We start from the raw sequence: 17,123 nt of genomic DNA on the forward strand, positions 1-17,123 counted from the left end.
TTTTCCACACTATATGCACAAAAATACAAATATATCAAAACTAAAACTTTTGCTACAAACATAAAAAAGAACCTTACTGAAATTAATAGAAATGGTTTTACATTATTATTGCTTTTTCATGCCTTGCATACATACACTAGTAAACATGTTAAAACTTATTTCTAGTAATAAACTGTACTCTTGCAAGCATGACCAATTTTTTTTCAAAGGATATATATTCAACTATGATCAGAGATAAGATTTTATAACTATTTATTGCCAATTCAAATCCTAACCTACAGAGGTTATACAAAATTAATAATTTAATTTTTATATTTTATTCCTTTTAAAGAGGTGATATATAGAAATGTTTATTTGCTTCTCTTTAGTGTTTCTCCTCCTCCTATACAGTATGTTTAAAATAACACTATTAAACTTTCATTTAGTGCTTTATTTTCCAGGAATGCATCTCAGCATTGGATATTAATATCATAATCAAAAAATTAGGTTCCTGAATAAAAAAGCTTTCAAAAAAAGCAAGAAAAAATTATATGCCAAGATTGATATAAAGATTTAATCTGCTCACACATTAGTCAATTTTAGTTGAACTTCACAGCTTATTTTACAAAATGAATAGACAACATATTAAAGTCAACTATACAAAGCATGCATTTTTATGTAAAAGATATAAAAATATAGAACAAGATGTTAATTTATTATAATGTGAAAACATTAGCATTAATAATGAAAATGAATTTTATTTAATATTAGTTTAATACCAAATGTCCGAGAATAGGATTAATTTAAATAGTTTTATTAGAGCAAATATTTTAGTCAATTATCTCTACATTACTCACCAGTTTTGCTTTTTCATAATCTTTTACATTTCTACTATGAGAAAGTTGATGTACAGGAGCTTCCCAAAGTGCTAATGGCATCCGTGCATTATAAGAGAAACACAGGCAATAAACAACTCAATTGCAATTCACTCCATTAACGCTACACCTGTTAAAAAAGTTCAAATCATTAATTTGAAAAAATTAAAAACAACACTCCGATAAAATCATGACTGATTCATATAAAAAAAGCCTCCCTATTTTTAAACATCTGCAAGAAGCAAGGCTAAAATTTTAATGTTGGTGATGAGTAGAAATAATACCTCTTGCTAATATAAAACTAGATTCTTGCTATAAATTTTTAAAGAAGGGAACATGCGATACATAAATTTATGCTAGAATATTCTCAAAAATAAATGATGCAGTCAGATTTTTCTACCTTTCACTCATGGGTATAATGAATAATACAGGTGGCAAAGAAAGCTAACATTCTTTACAGTGATGATGCTAAGTTTAAAAAAAAAATAGTGAAATGGGATTATGTATAGCAAGCAATGCAGTGATCATCTGAAAACTGCAACAAACAGCCACTGCAGTATTAGCTACTTTAAAAAAAAAAAAAAAAAAAAAAAAGGCCTCACTGCAGTATGCATTGGGTAACCTCGGGAATGGGTACCATTTTTAAAAATCTTATTGCATCCATATAAAATTCAAAAGTTTGAAGATGATCCCAAAAGGCTGGCCTATTTCACAAGACCAACTCCACAACATATCTAATTGAATCCAATGTTCTCACAAAAGATTCTCACTCACAAGGCAATTTCATTCATGAATGTCAGTTCATGAAGTTAAACAAACACACAGATGTCAGTATGATTTAAATCCACCATTATTAAATTCCAATATTTCCAAGAAATTTCTAGCTTAAATTCATATATCACATTCCTTCTTTCCCATTCTAAAATCTCAAAGCATATTCAGATGTTTTCTTTAAAGATGACTTTATATCTGCCAGTGGTTACAATATACCATCATTCAACATTATTTTTGACATTTGCCTATGTTTACAAAATACAGAGGCATTTCTATATTTTATGAATTGAATGCAGAAGTCTGCTGAAAAGTAAATAAAATTTATTATTATCACAACAAATCAAACAAAATGGTTAAAGTTGCACAGATATTCACACAATATCCCAATATCTCACAGTAGTTAACTTTTAAACTACTAAAACATTCAGAAGAGCTAATTCAAAATAGAGAAAGATAATCACATTTCGCTGCAAATTCGCTACGGTAAACAGCAATTTTCTAAACTCATACTATTTCAAAACTCATAAAACAACTACCAAATTGAGTGGGTTTTTTTTTTTTTTTTTTTTTTCTTTCTTTCTTTTTATAAGCATTTTAAATCACGCACGAGCATGTTCTGGTATGTTTCCAAAAAGCAAAAGCATACAATTATGAGATAGCTATTTATTAAATGTGCATGATTCTGTATTTTTAATTTTTCCAGCGTAGCTTTCTCTTCAAATAAGTCACGTGCATCATTGCAAGGGGAAATGAAATAATTTAATAACTATTCTATTAAAAATAGCAAACTAAATAAATCAATACAAAAAATGTAACAATAATTAAACATAAAATTATAACAAATTATGTAACAGATATTAGTTTAAGATAGATATTTTCACTGAAAATTTTTTCAAATGGAATAAGGTTCGGAAATACATTATGCTCCCAAATCCAGGAAAATTACAATGTAATCAAATCAATCCACTTAGTTGAAAGTGAAATCCTAAACTGTTTTTTAGTGATTTTATTCAAAACTTTCCTAAAAACTTTAACCGTGATAATCTTGAATTGCATAAAATATTAAACAACAAAAATTTAATTATTTAATAAATGTACAGATTAAAAATTTGGTAATTTAAATGCTGCAAAATTTCAGTGACAGCAATAACTAGCTTAAGAAATGCAGTTTCAGAACATACACTCTGTCACCAAAAAAATATATGCAACCATAAGGAAACGAACTACAGTACAAAATCCGGACTCGTCGGGACTTCGGTGGTTACGGATTAGGGGTTTTTCCGGATAATAGATCATCAATTTAAATCTGGTAAGATGGCATGCAGAAATTATACAATTAAAAATATGGAACTGTAATTTATGAAATAAAGAGCAATTATGATCTAAAGGGTATCAAAATTTATATTAAAAAAAAAAAAAAAGAAGAAGAAGAAGAAGAAGCTTAATATTTATTTGTTTACTTTATACAACTAACATTTCTTTCAATGCGAGTTGTTTAAGTTGCTTCGTTTTTTGTGCTAATACTTTCTCTTTAATTCTATAAACAGATATAATTTCTTGTTCAAATACAAAGTTCCACTGTTCAAGTCCTGTAATTGCTGTGTCAAGAATACTGACTAACTTGTCAATCGAAAATTTTTCGTTTTCAATAACCTTTCTGTCACTTTCATCACTATCGGAAGCGGCGCATGCATATCGGAAGAGCGCATTAAACGCGCATACGTAAAGCATGCAAAAAAAAAGTTTGCGGCTTTGAGGTTCGGATAATGGACGTCCGAATTACGGACTTTGCACTGTATTTAATTTTACCTACGCAAGGAAATCCAAAAACATATATCATTAGAACTCTCCTTTCTAAGACGGATTCATATTTTTGTCTTTACACGATGTTATTTATTTTGGTTTTTCTGTTTATTTTTTGATTCGCTGAAATTTTAAAATATTTTTTTTTACTTGCTTTGCCTATTTGACTCACTTCGGACAATATGTTTTTATGATAAATAGTACAATATTTCATGAAATTTGAATTTTGGAATTTTGTATTCTTATTCTGAGTGACAGTTCTGTGCGAGTTCACAAGGAATGGGCTTAGAGAACAGAGTTCAGATTTTTGTTTGTGTTTTTTATCTGCATAGTTAGACTGGATAAGAAACAGAAGCACAACGGAAAAGCATACAAGTGCTTAAAATTTCCAAACGAACAAAATCTGAAGGGTGTAAAATTAAATATATTTAAGAAACCTCTTTAATTACATAGTTTTTATGAGACACATTAAAAAATAAAGAATAAAAATTTCAATTGCATGCCTCAGTTTAAAAAGTCCCAATTAGATAGCTACGCACATGCAGCCAGCCCGTTTGCCTGGAATCGGACTCAGGTCAGAACTACCAGTATTCAGTGATTTTACCGCTTGGCTGCCGGTGGGCTTTTTACAGAATTGAAATGAAATTGTAGCAATGTAGAAAGCCTTTCACACTGATCAAAAGCTGCTAGCACAAAATATGGATTTGGTCCAAATCTCGGAGAAATATATTGAAATTTGTTGCTCCCATATAAGGAAAAATATGAAGAGAAATGAAAACAAAAGAAAAACACACATGCAGTTTTATCTAAAATATCTTCCTCAAATTCTCCAAAATCCTTCCCTCTAGGTATGTAACCTCAGTGCGGTTTGCTATAGATATATATAGGTATGAAAAATATTATTTTAACAATGATTTTACCGGAAACAAAAGAAACAATTGTAAAATTTCATAATAATATTCACATACACATCTCAAGTAACAATTACATTTAATAGCTGATTAGCAGTTGACAAAGCCATTTATAATGATGTGAATCACTTATACCCCAATTATTGTTACAATTTTGTACTGTAATAATCCCAGGAATTTCCATTAAAACAAGTTAAAAAAAAAAAAAAAACTATTTCTCATTTTATGCAGTATATGTTTATATAAAGATTTAAGAGCAACCTTTTTTAAAGCAATTTAATTCTGAAAATATCTTTCTGTTCAAATGTGTGTTTCTAAAATTTACAATGATAACAAAAATAAGATTTTTATGATGAAATTTTTGGAAATGGTTTTAACTTTGAAATAGAATATCAAAACTAAATTCTGGACAATTCAATGCATTAAATTATACAAAATTCTTAGATCTACATTTAGTTACACATTATTCTTGATCTAATTTTTCTTTTAAGTTAAAAGCATTATTAAGTTAAAAGCACTTAAAGGTTTTAAACAGAAAATGAAAAGATTCATATTTTTTAATTTATCTGTTGTTGATAGATATTAATTTATTAAAGTATGCTGTCAAGTAATAAACAGTTTTTCAGCATATGATTTATTATCATTATATAAGTTTTTCAGCATATGATTTATTATCATTAAACAAATACATAATATACAAGAAAATTTTTAATGAATAGAAATCATTCAAAACTTTAAATAATCATATAACAACTTTTGTACTAAGCTTTCCTCTTTAAACTATCTTTTATCACTGCATGTGCCGTATTTATAGTGGTGTATTTATAGGAACTAACAGTGTTCAGCAACTTTACCACTTGGCTGCTGGTGGGCTTCTTTAGTACACGTTAAGAGATACTTGTCTTATAAATACATTATAAATAACATCCTCTTAGTTTTGGTGTGAAGAAACATTTTCGAAAGTTGGATATATTTCAAATAGATTTTGTTATAGAGTCAGTGTCGTTTGAAGACATAGATGTTCATTTCATTTAGGAAGTATTACATTGATTAGAATAGAGAATGAAGTAATTATGGATGAAATGATCAAAATTTATAATTTATTAAAACTCATGCTAAAGTAATATGTTTTATTTAACATATTAATTACATATGTTTTTATTTGCATAATGCAAAAAGCACAGAAGTTTTTAAACAACTTATTTTTTATGGCTGTATCCTTTTCTTCGGTCCTAATCATTAGCTAAGTCATCCCTGCTGCTATTCAATACAGATGAGTAACAAAGAGAAAAACAATGCAAAATTATAAAATGATGTCCTTTGTATTTCGTGTTTTAAGAATAAGTACAATTTTTACACAGATTTTATGAAATGAGTTAATGAGAAGATTTATTATTTTTCTAAGATAACTGTAATTGCTTCCAAATAGGACAAATGAAAATGTAAAGCAAAACAAATTCTAAATACATTTTGAAAAAAATGCTTACACATTTTAAAATCTGGCTCTGTTATATGGACAACATGGCAGTCTGTCATAATAGTGGTGTACAGCATAAAAGGGAAGAGAGACACTAATACTCCCCAGTTAACGAGGGTTATTTAAGTGAGGGGGAAGGGAACAAAACAGAGAAGAAGCACAACTACTTTTAGTACTTATCTGGATTGGTAATGGGCAGAAGAAATAGTAAAATGTGATTCCTTTTTGCAGCAAGATAAAAGCCATTTTTAGCCACAAGCCCAGTCCACTTGACGGATTGGAAAAAATAAGATATTCTAAAAGAGATATAAAGACTACATATTTATCCTTTGGAAGAATTCCAAGTATGAACTCAAAGCTCATTGTTCCCCTATCTCATATTTCAGTATCTTTCCTAATCTACAGTTTATAGTCTACAGAGAATGGTAACATTATCCAATACCTAGTCTTATTCTAAGAACAAAACAAAAAACAAAAACAAAAAAAAAAAAAAAAAAAAAAAAAAAAAAAAAACAGAAACAAAAAAAAAAAAAAAAAATTGACAATTACCATAAGGCAACAACAATTATTTCTTTAATGATCCCTTTCCTTATATTTACAATGCTGATTCTTTATAACATACAAAACTGTTAATACATCTAATAAATTACTAACAACAACAGATAGTACCTTCTCCATTCTGAAGAAATACTCAGCCAGACAAGCAATAAACAGACTAGGCAAACTATAACAAAAAAATTGACACACCAAGAAGGAATCATCAAACTGCTTCGAAATTTTGTATGCATAAATTTTTTGACCAAATCAGCAAATGATTAAAATTTGGTACCCAATGAATGAATAGTGCAGTTCCCAGCACATCAGAACTGCGCATCCAGCAGATGTATATAAAGAGCTCTTCTTGAACTGTTGTTAAAATTTGTTTGCATTGCGATTTAGGATAGCTTTCAATGACTGAAAAAAATGCCTCGCCGCAAGATTCAACCCCATTATGAGCAAATGTCAGTTTGAAAGAGGACATATCATCGGATTGAAAGAGGCAGGTTGGGCAAATCGGAGAATCGCTCATCATGCGAGTCAAAGTGATGCGGCAATTACAAGATACTAGCAAGAATGGATGGACAATGGCAGATTTCAGTGTTATGATGCTAGTGGTCAATCTAGAGCCACAACAGATCACGAGGAGAGCGTGATTGTCAAATCAGCTGTCACAGCACCCGATTCATCGCTATCAACCATCAGACATGCGACCCGCACACGAGTGTCCACCACGACCATTCACAGACAGCTGATAGAGCGAAATCTACGGTCCAGGAGTTATGGTCTGGGTTGCCGTTTCCCTTGATAGTCGGGCCCCTTTGGTCATCATTAAAGGCACACTTATAGCACAGCAGAACGTTAACAACATTCTGAGACCTGTTTTGCTACCGTTCTTTTTACGGTATCCTGGCCTTATTTTTCAGCAAGGTAATGCCAGACCACATATGGCACATGTTGCTATGAAATGTCTTGCAGCTTGTCAAACATGTCCTTGGCCAGCCAGATTTCTCTCCCATCGAGCATGTCTGGGATATGATGAAAAGGCAATTGCATCTACCAGAGAATGCTGATGACCTAACAAAACAATTGGAGCAAATTTGGCAAGAAATACTGCAGGAGACCATATGAGAATTTTAGCAATCTAACTTAGCCACGCTGTGAAGCAGCTTGCCATCCAGGCTAGAGGTAGGTCAACACCTTACTGAGCTTGTTACATTATAAATATGTAACTCTGAAATAAATTTTTCGATTGTTCTAAAATTTTAATCCTTTTCTATTCTGTACATAACCTTCCTACCCACCAATTTTTGTCTCCATCGGACAACTTCTTGGTGCGTCGATTTTTTTTGTTATAGAGTGTAGTTCTCCACCCCATACAAAAAATGAAATACAAACAAATTTATTACAGCATAGCTCTATGACAGCAGCATTAGGTTTATTTGATAATTGCAAAGTATGCAAGGGCTATCAGCCTATAGGGACGGATGCCTCTGTGGAGGCCTTTCTATGGAAACTTACTCAGATGCAGGCTACAATCATACAAAAAAACACCGATGCATCCAGCACATTTACCTGGAATCAAGCTTAGTTTGAACTACCACTGTTCAGTGACTTGGCCACTAGTGGACTCCGATATCAGCATTAAAAAACAGCATATTGTAACCATTAATAAAAACTAAAAGAAGCAATAGAAATTACGCACTAGACTATACTGCAGTAAAGAATCTCAAGTCATTCTTCCATATATTTGGACAGCAGTCTCTCAAGTTAAATAACTCAAACACATACAATAACTATTGTATTTTAACCAGAGAAGAAACCAACATTAAGAGTGAAGTTAAGAGAGTATAAATGACAGAAGAGAAAAAAAGACGACAGAAGACATGATTAAAATGCAGCTTACAAAGCAGAGAGGGAATCAAGGAAAGCAACAATAGAACTAAGTAAACTAGCATAATTTTAAGCACTTAGTTTTTACATTTAACATTAAATTTGTCATTCTTCCCATATGCATCAATCAATATTCTCCAGATTTTAGAATAAGTTCATTTGTAAACGTAAATTAATCATGCATTCTTTTTTCTTTCTAGTTTTGATCTAATTTTATGAGAAAAAGATTTCGCATTATGTCAAAATGTTGAAAAAAAGATGAAAAGACAGGACTCAAATTCAGCAAAAATCAGCAGTAGCTCAAGCATATTTCAACTTTTAAAAGAAATCACTTCTCAGTTTTCAGCCAAGATCTCAGCCATAATCTAAAAGCAGATGAGATTTGCATTTCATTATTATGAACCTGAACTGCAGCATCAAAATGCACCACCATGAAAGCTAATAATCCAGAAAATGAAAATTTTTATGACCAAAAGGAGTGAAATTAATTCAGTATCAAATCATTTTTGTACAGTTCTCAGCTACTTTTTATTATATCATGTGCAATAATGAAAAATCATAGCTTCAAGTAATTAAAGCATATCTTTTGAGATGCAAGAAAACAGAAGAAGATTTCCGAAAAGCCCTTTTATCTACAATATATACTAAAAAAAAAAAAATAAGGTTATCATAAGAAATTACTGCATTTAAGAATATTCCACAGTTTAAATTTGAAAGTAAATACACTGTCTGTGTTTCATCTGAATTTTTAAATCAAAATGCTCTAAAAACGTAACATCAAAATATCCTAAATAGCAGGATACATTCTGATAAAATAATAATACATGTTGATAAAATTACATTAAAACATATGCAGATTCATTTTGCTCAAAGACAGTCCCAATTTTTAACAATTTATCCCGTGCCCTGCAGCGTTTTAAAAAAGTCCTGACTTTTGGAAAGAATACAAAACAAGCTAGAGAACAACGGGAGAATCCGGTTTTTGCCAGCCATGTGGCTATTTCAGCAGGATATGAGTTTATATTATTTTTGTTAATTTTATAATGTTAAACTTTAATAATAACGAATAATTGTTGAGAACTGATTATCAAAGTTCGCACTGTTGATCAGTCGTTAGAATTCGATCGCCATTGTATGAACTTAAAGAACAATGGCATTTTGGGCATTGGCAATGACGAAAACATTTTTTAACTGTGTCTCAGACGATACACATTGTACTGTGTGCCAGTTAAGCAAGTGATGTCAACAAATCAACTATTCAGATAATATATCTAATTAATTAATTAATTAATTTCATAAACACATAAATTTTCTTGAATGTAACAGGTCAGAGGAAAAATAATGTTTTTGTTACTTATGCTCACTTGTCTGACAGCAACATCAGCCCAAGCCCACGAAATTCTTCGTGGCAAGGGGCACTAGTTTGCACCTGTTGTTGGCAACAGCCTTGAGCATCTTACAAGTAACAGTGAGATTTTGCTCAGTTCCACCCCCAATTTTGATGGAGAGCACCTCAAGGGGGGGACAGGTCTGAGGGTGTCCCACCCCTCCCCCCTTCCACCAAACCACACAAGAGGACTTTCGGATCGCCATATATTTAGAGTGCCATACCAACACTATTTACATTTACAAACATCCACGCCTTCTCCAGGATTTTAACCCAGGCCCTTAGGGCACAGCAGTCAGCGACACTAACCACTATACCGGCTGGGCAGCTTAGAACGAAAAATAGGATTAAAATTTAAAAATTTTTTTAATATAGTACAGCAAATTAATGTACCTACTTACTGTGTTTTTAAGAAATATATATATACAAATTTAAAATAAATCATTTCCATAGATTTTTAACATAATAAGTAAGAAAAGAAGATGCAAATTCAACGATGATATAAGAAGTGAATTTCCTCTTATTAAAAAAAAAACCAAAAGCGATTACATGGTAAAATGCGAGAAATGTAATGGTGAATTTTCTATTTCACCCGGCGGGAAGAATGATATTTGAAAGCGCTTGGAGGCACGGAAACATAGAATATATTTAACTACTACTGCATCTTTCTTCAAAATGCAAGAATTCTTTCGGAAAACAACTTATGGAGATTGTAGTGTCGCTTCAGTTCCGTTAAGTTTCTAATGAAATTTAGTTAAAGCGGAATGGCAACACCTTCTAGTCTCCGCGAAGAACGAAGTAAACAAACTTCGAGTTTTTGTCACGCGATGCTACGTGCATGTAAAATGTAAATAAATCTTATGAATAAGAATCTATAACATCGTAAGGAATAAAATATTGGTTCCATAGGAGTCAGAGAAGTGTTATTTTTCTATATTTGCACACCAAACACTTCACTGGTGACCCGGACGTGATCGAATTCTACAATGGCTGACGAAGACGAAACCAAAATTAAAGCAACAACTGCATCTGTCGCCAAGGTAAGCGTTAAAGTTCCTCCTTTTTGGAAGCCAGATCCTAAAATATGGTTTATTCAACTAGAAGCACAATTTAGAAATGCAAAAATTAGTGCAGATCAAACAAAATATGATTATGTTATAAGTTCCATTGAACCCGATATTTTGTCACAGGTATCTGATATTTTGCTAAGTCCACCAAGATAATAAATATGAGGCAATTAAAAATAGACTAATTTCATTATATGCTGATTCAGAGACTCAAAAAACACAAAAATTACTGAGTGAGTTAGAACTGGGTGACAAAAAGCCATCTCAATTACTGTGTGAGATGCGTAATTTGGCGGGCGATAAAGTTACAGATACTTTCCTAAAAACATTGTGGCTACAACGTTTACCCGTTAATATGCGTAGCATTATATCTGTTAGTAGTGAAGATTTGTCAAAAGTGGCTACAATGGCCAATAAGATTTGGGAATTAAACCCTGTTACTCCCCAAATAGCTGCTGCATTATCCATAACGGTAAAAAACGGAAGTGATTGAAAGTTTACAAAAACAGGTTAGTGAACTTAGCTTACAAGTTTCTGCTTTAAACAAGCAACGCCACAGTCGTCCTTATTGTCGTAACCGATCCAAATCACGAGATAGGAGTTACAGTGGTAACAGATCTAGTGATATTTGTTACTATCATAAAAAATTCGGTGATAAGTCATTTAAGTGTAAACAACCCTGCAACTACTCATCAACATCACAGACAAATAGTCCGGAAAACCAGCTCCCCGTCTCTCATTGATGACGGAGGGACAAGGGGTGCAGCTGAGTCGTCTTTTCATCAGCGACAAAGAATCGGATACCCAATTTTTAATAGATACTAGGGCAGAAATTTCTGTCATTCCTCCCTTGCCTGCAAATAAAAAAAACATCTCAAAATTAGAACTCTTTGCTGCAAATGGTAAAACATACGGCCAAAAATTACTCAAGCTTGATCTTGGACTCAGACGATCATTCACATGGCCTTTTGTAATTGCGGACGTAAACAAACCGATAATAGGCATGGATTTTCTTGCAAATTTTAACCTTTTGGTAGATTCTAAAAATCGCAAGTTGATTGATAGTACTACATTCTTAACAACCAATGGAACTCCTTGTTTTCAAAATAACAATAATAATATTCTGATTTTAAATGCCGTAAATGATCCATATAAACGTATAATTAACGATTTTCCGGATTTGTTAAAACTGAGTGTAGTTAATAATAAAGTTAAAAATCATAACATCGAACATTATATCGAAACCAAAGGTCCACCAGTTTTCGCTAAAGCCAGGAGACTGTCAGCTGAGAAACTTAAAGCGGCTAAAAAGGAGTTTGAATTTATGCTCCAAATGGGTTTATGCAGGCCATCCAAAAGTAACTGGTCGAGCCCACTACATCTCGCTATGAAGAAATCAGGTGATTGGAGACCTTGTGGAGACTATCGAGCGTTAAACAACGTCACTATTTCTGATAGATACCCTCTCCCATTTTTAACAGATTGCAGTTCCATTTTAGCTGGAAAAAAAGTTTTCTCATCCATAGACCTCATTAGAGCATACCAACAAATTCCAGTTCGCGAAGAAGATATACCGAAAACGGCCATTCTCACTCCCTTTGGCTTATTCGAGTTCCCATTCATGACGTTCGGCCTACGAAATACGGCCCAAACGTTCCAACGTTTCATGAACAGTGTGTTGAATGGACTAGAATTCGTGTTTTGCTATTTGGATGACATTCTAATAGCCTCTCCAGATGAAGAAACTCATCGAAAACATATACGAGCAGTCCTCGAGAGACTAAATGAATATGACCTGTGTATTAATGCGGCAAAGTGTAAATTTGGTCAAACAAAACTTGCATTCCTGGGATACGAAGTGTCAGCTGAAGGACTTAAACCTCTCTCAACGAAAGTTGATGCCATCAAAAATTTCCCAGAACCAAAGTCATTTACTAGTTTAAGACGATTTTTAGGTATGGTGAATTTTTATCACAGATTCATACCAAATTGTGCGAAATTGCAACAACCTTTAACAACATTGCTCAGTGGTATTAAAAAGAACTGCAGAAAAGAAATAACCTGGACGGCAGAAACAAGAAACGCCTTCCAGATCTTAAAAGATGCACTTATTCATGCCACAAACTTAACTCACCCATCCAAAAAGGCTGAAATATCGCTAACAACTGATGCTTCCGATACTGCCATTGGAGCCGTTTTACATCAGATTGTGAATAATGCAAAACAACCCTAAGTTTCTTTTCCCGAAATTTGACATCAGCACAACAAAAATATAGTGCCTACGACAGAGAACTCTTAGCCATCTATACAGCAGTAAAACATTTCAAATACATCTTAGAAGGGCGAACTTTTGCAATATACACGGATCACAAACCACTAACATTTGCCTTCCAACAAAATTTGGAAAAAGCTGCCACGACAAGCTCGACAACTGTCATATATTGGCCAGTTCTCAATCGATATCCGATTCATACAAGGGCATGAAAATACCATCGCTGACGCTCTCTCTCGCATAGACACCATTTCTGTACCATCTGCAATAGACTTACAAACTATAGTAGACTGTCAAGAAGATGACAACTTGGAGACACTAAAAAACAACCCAAACTTAAAACTGCAGATCCCTATACCGGACAGCGACAAGAAAATTTACTGTGATACTTCTACAAATTATAATCGACCATACATCCCTGCAAAGTTTCGGCAGAAAATATTTTCTTCAATCCATAATTTATCTCATCCTGGAATAAGATCCACGATAAAATTGATAACACGACGTTTCATATGGCCCAATATGAATAAAGACTGCCAACTATGGACAAGAGCATGTTTATCTTGCCAAAAATCTAAAGTTCACAGACATACATATTCATCTTTGGGAGAATTCAAAGTACCTCCACACAGATTCCAGCATTTAAACATAGATCTGGTGGGTCCGCTACCTCCTAGCAAGGGATTCAAATACCTTCTAACCATCATCGATCGTTATACACGATGGATCGAAGCGGTACTGTTAGAAGATCAATTAGCAGAATCTATTGCTAAAGCTTTGATTTATACTTGGTTTTCACGCTTTGAAATTCCAAATCGCATAACATCTGACCAAGGTCGGTAATTTGATAGCCAACTTTTTCAAGCTTTAGGAAAATATCTTGGTTTTCATACAAACACTACAGCTGCATACCATCCACAGGCCAATGGCCTGATCGAAAGACAACACCGAACTTTAAAAGCAAGTCTCAAATGTCATCTACTCGAATCAAAATCATGACTGGAAGCATTGCCTTTTGTTCTTTTAGGCATAAGATCTGCCATCAAGGAAGACTTAGGTTGCTCATCCGCAGAACTTGTATACGGAACCCCTTTAGCATTACCTGGTGAATTCTTTTCAACAGTACCTCATATGAAACAGTCTGAATTTTCTCAAAACCTTCAGAAAATAATAAAAGCTATGAAGCCAAGTTCTACCACCACCCATGGAAATAGAACAGTCTTTGTTTCTAAACATCTTTCCAACTGTTCTCACGTATTCCTATACAACAACATTAATAATTCGTCGCTACAGCCTGTCTATCTTGGACCATATCCTGTAAGAGCAAGAAAGGATAAGTACTTTGATATTGAAATCAAAGGAAAAGTTAAAAGAGTTTCAATAGACAGACTAAAGCCATGTTTCCTAGTGCAAGATTCTGATATTCCTTTTCAAAACTCCCATTCCAAGAAAGCGTAACTTGGGGAAACACCTGCACTCAAGAACACTGAAGAAAATTCAGAAACTCATCATGAAACCAAGACTACTAGAACCGGCAGACATGTGAAGTTCCCCAGTCACTTTAAAGATTATCTTCCATAATCGCTGTCACTAGGAAGGGGGTGTGTAGTGTCGCTTCAGTTCCGTTAAGTTTCTAATGAAATTTAGTTAAAGCGGAATGGCAACACCTTCTAGTCTCCGCGAAGAACGAAGTAAACAAACTTCGAGTTTTTGTCACGCGATGCTACGTGCATGTAAAATGTAAATAAATCTTATGAATAAGAATCTATAACATCGTAAGGAATAAAATATTGGTTCCATAGGAGTCAGAGAAGTGTTATTTTTCTATATTTGCACACCAGACACTTCAGAGATGAAGAAATGAAATTAGTACTGGCAGAAGGAATTAAATCTTTTCATGCTAATAACCACAGTCATTCCTTTAGATCTTGTACATTACAAGTTGTCCAAAAGTAATTCAACAAAAAAAAATAGCCTGAAACAAAAATTGAAGCAATTGCGTGTAGAACGCTTTTACCATATGAATTTACAGAATTAGACAAAAATCTAGAAAAAAATTAAGTTTTTATTCATGTATTTTGATGTATCTTATCATAAGAATATAAAGTTATTTCCAACCATTATTAGATTTTTTGATTCGAAAACTGGAATGAAAATTACAATTTTATTTCATTTCTTTAACTTGCGAAACTTCTGAAATAATTTTCAGATCCATTATTAATATTTTGGATAAAGCAATTTAAAACGTAAAATGATTGCATATTGTGCAGACAAAATGAATGCATATTTGGAGGAAAAGCGATAAGAGGTACAAATAATATTTTTTATAAATTAAACAAAAACTTTAATAAAAAAATTATTGGTGTTTGTTGTGCAGCGCACATAATACATAATGTCATTCAAACAGCTGCCTTGTTGCCGTAGATGTGGAAAATTTTGATATTAAAATATATTCTTACTTCTATATATACATAGTGCATATTGAAATGCTTAAAGAATTTTGTGAAGCTGCATCATAAAATACTTGGATACAGTAAAACGCACTATTTAGCTCTTTTGCCAGCTGTCCAAAGAATTTTGAAAACATACAAGCATTTGAAATCTTACTTTCTATCACAGGATAAATGTCCTAGAGTTTTAGAGGAGTGATTTGAAAAAGAACCTTCAAACTTTTGACTAGAGTTTGTACTTAATCAAGCAGCTCTATTTCAAAATGCTATAACACTTATTGAAGGTGACAAAATTTTGGTAACTGAAGTGACAAATGAAGTTAGTAATTAAAAATTTCAATGTCAAGAGCAGTTAGAAAATAATTTTCTTCTGATAACTATTTGTAATACTATACACCAGCTAGAAGAACAATGTGCAATGAATCGTGCAGATATCATGAATCAAGTTAAAAAATCCTCTAGCAACTGCATGATTGTTTAAAAGAGTGGAGAGTACATTACAATGATATTGAACATATTCATTGGGTTACATTAAAACAAGAACTTAATTAAATGATGTGCAAAAATCATTCGATAATATTACTCAAAATGTCCCATATAGTAATATTCATGAAAATGATCATTTTTAATGAGGTATCATTATTTAAAAAAATATATTGATAAGGAAAAGTGTAAATCTTGGCCATAAACAAAAATCATAATAGAGAACAAATGGTTAGAAATATTTCATCATTTTGAAACAAACCATGTTCGCTAAAAACTGTGGAATACGAGTTGTCCTTACAGAAATTAATGTTGCGACTGAACACATTTTTTCCACGGTAAATAAAGTGCGGACATCAGAAAAATCAAAATTAAGTGTTGAGACTCTGAAAGCCATTTTATGTGCGAAATACAATTTAACAAATTCCTGTTAACAAATTTCATGACCTTTTAAACAACGACAGCAATCTACTAAAAAAAAAAAAAAAAAACTTCAAATGAGAAATATGCCAAAGAATAAAATAATACTATATGTAATTTTTGCATTCTATGAAAACTTGTGTTGCTCCATACAGACTACATTTTTAATCAATAAACCACCCCGATAAATGGTGTCCCGCTTAACCAATGTTAAAATCTGGTCACCTTAATCTTGCCTGAATTTTAAATCTGAACAGACTTCATTTAATAATTACCAAACCTTTCTACCTAGATATTAATTGGAAGTGTATAAAATGCAAATATAGTCAACCTTTTATTGGAAAAAAAGAATTATGAAAGAGATAACTTATGCAGTTTCCAGCTGATGATGTACATGCGAAGCTTTTAAATTATTTTCATTAACCACAAAAGATACATTCTGATTATCTGCACCCTCACCAAAAAGCTACGAAAAAGTATTGAAGAGGCAATGCACAAGTCACCAAAAAATAATTATGTGACAACTCACAATGCCGCCAAAAATTATTTATGTGACAATCCTGGTTATGCACACAGCATATCCCCAGCAGGATTTCCATTCCTGTGGACATTCTAGCCAGTCTGACTGCAGATCATTCTCTTATAAAAATTTCAATAAATCAAAAGCAGTAATTTTTTTTTTCAAATCTTTGGAATATGGTAACAGGTAGTTTGGCGACATTTTGGTAAGGCGATAAAGGTTACTAGCTAGGACTTTAGTAGTGTACATGGATAAAGTCAAGAGCGTGCGCAATG

General features: G+C 32.6%; 1 protein-coding gene across 2 annotated transcripts in view; it reads right to left on the minus strand.

Annotated features, from left to right (window-relative positions):
- The window catches only part of LOC118193213 (uncharacterized), a 60,452-nt gene extending 59,474 nt beyond the window's left edge, over positions 1–978 (minus strand). For both annotated transcript variants that reach the window (XM_035364269.2, XM_085808299.1), the window contains exon 1: positions 837–978. The gene's annotated coding sequence lies outside the window, so the exon portion shown is untranslated. The remainder of the gene's footprint in view (positions 1–836) is intronic.
- Between the last annotated feature and the right edge of the window lie 16,145 nt (positions 979–17,123).

Source organism: Stegodyphus dumicola, chromosome X1, assembly GCF_044657685.1.
Source record: "Stegodyphus dumicola isolate Sdum_Otavi_A_Nest chromosome X1, ASM4465768v1".
Taxonomy (NCBI): Eukaryota; Metazoa; Arthropoda; class Arachnida; order Araneae; family Eresidae; genus Stegodyphus; species Stegodyphus dumicola.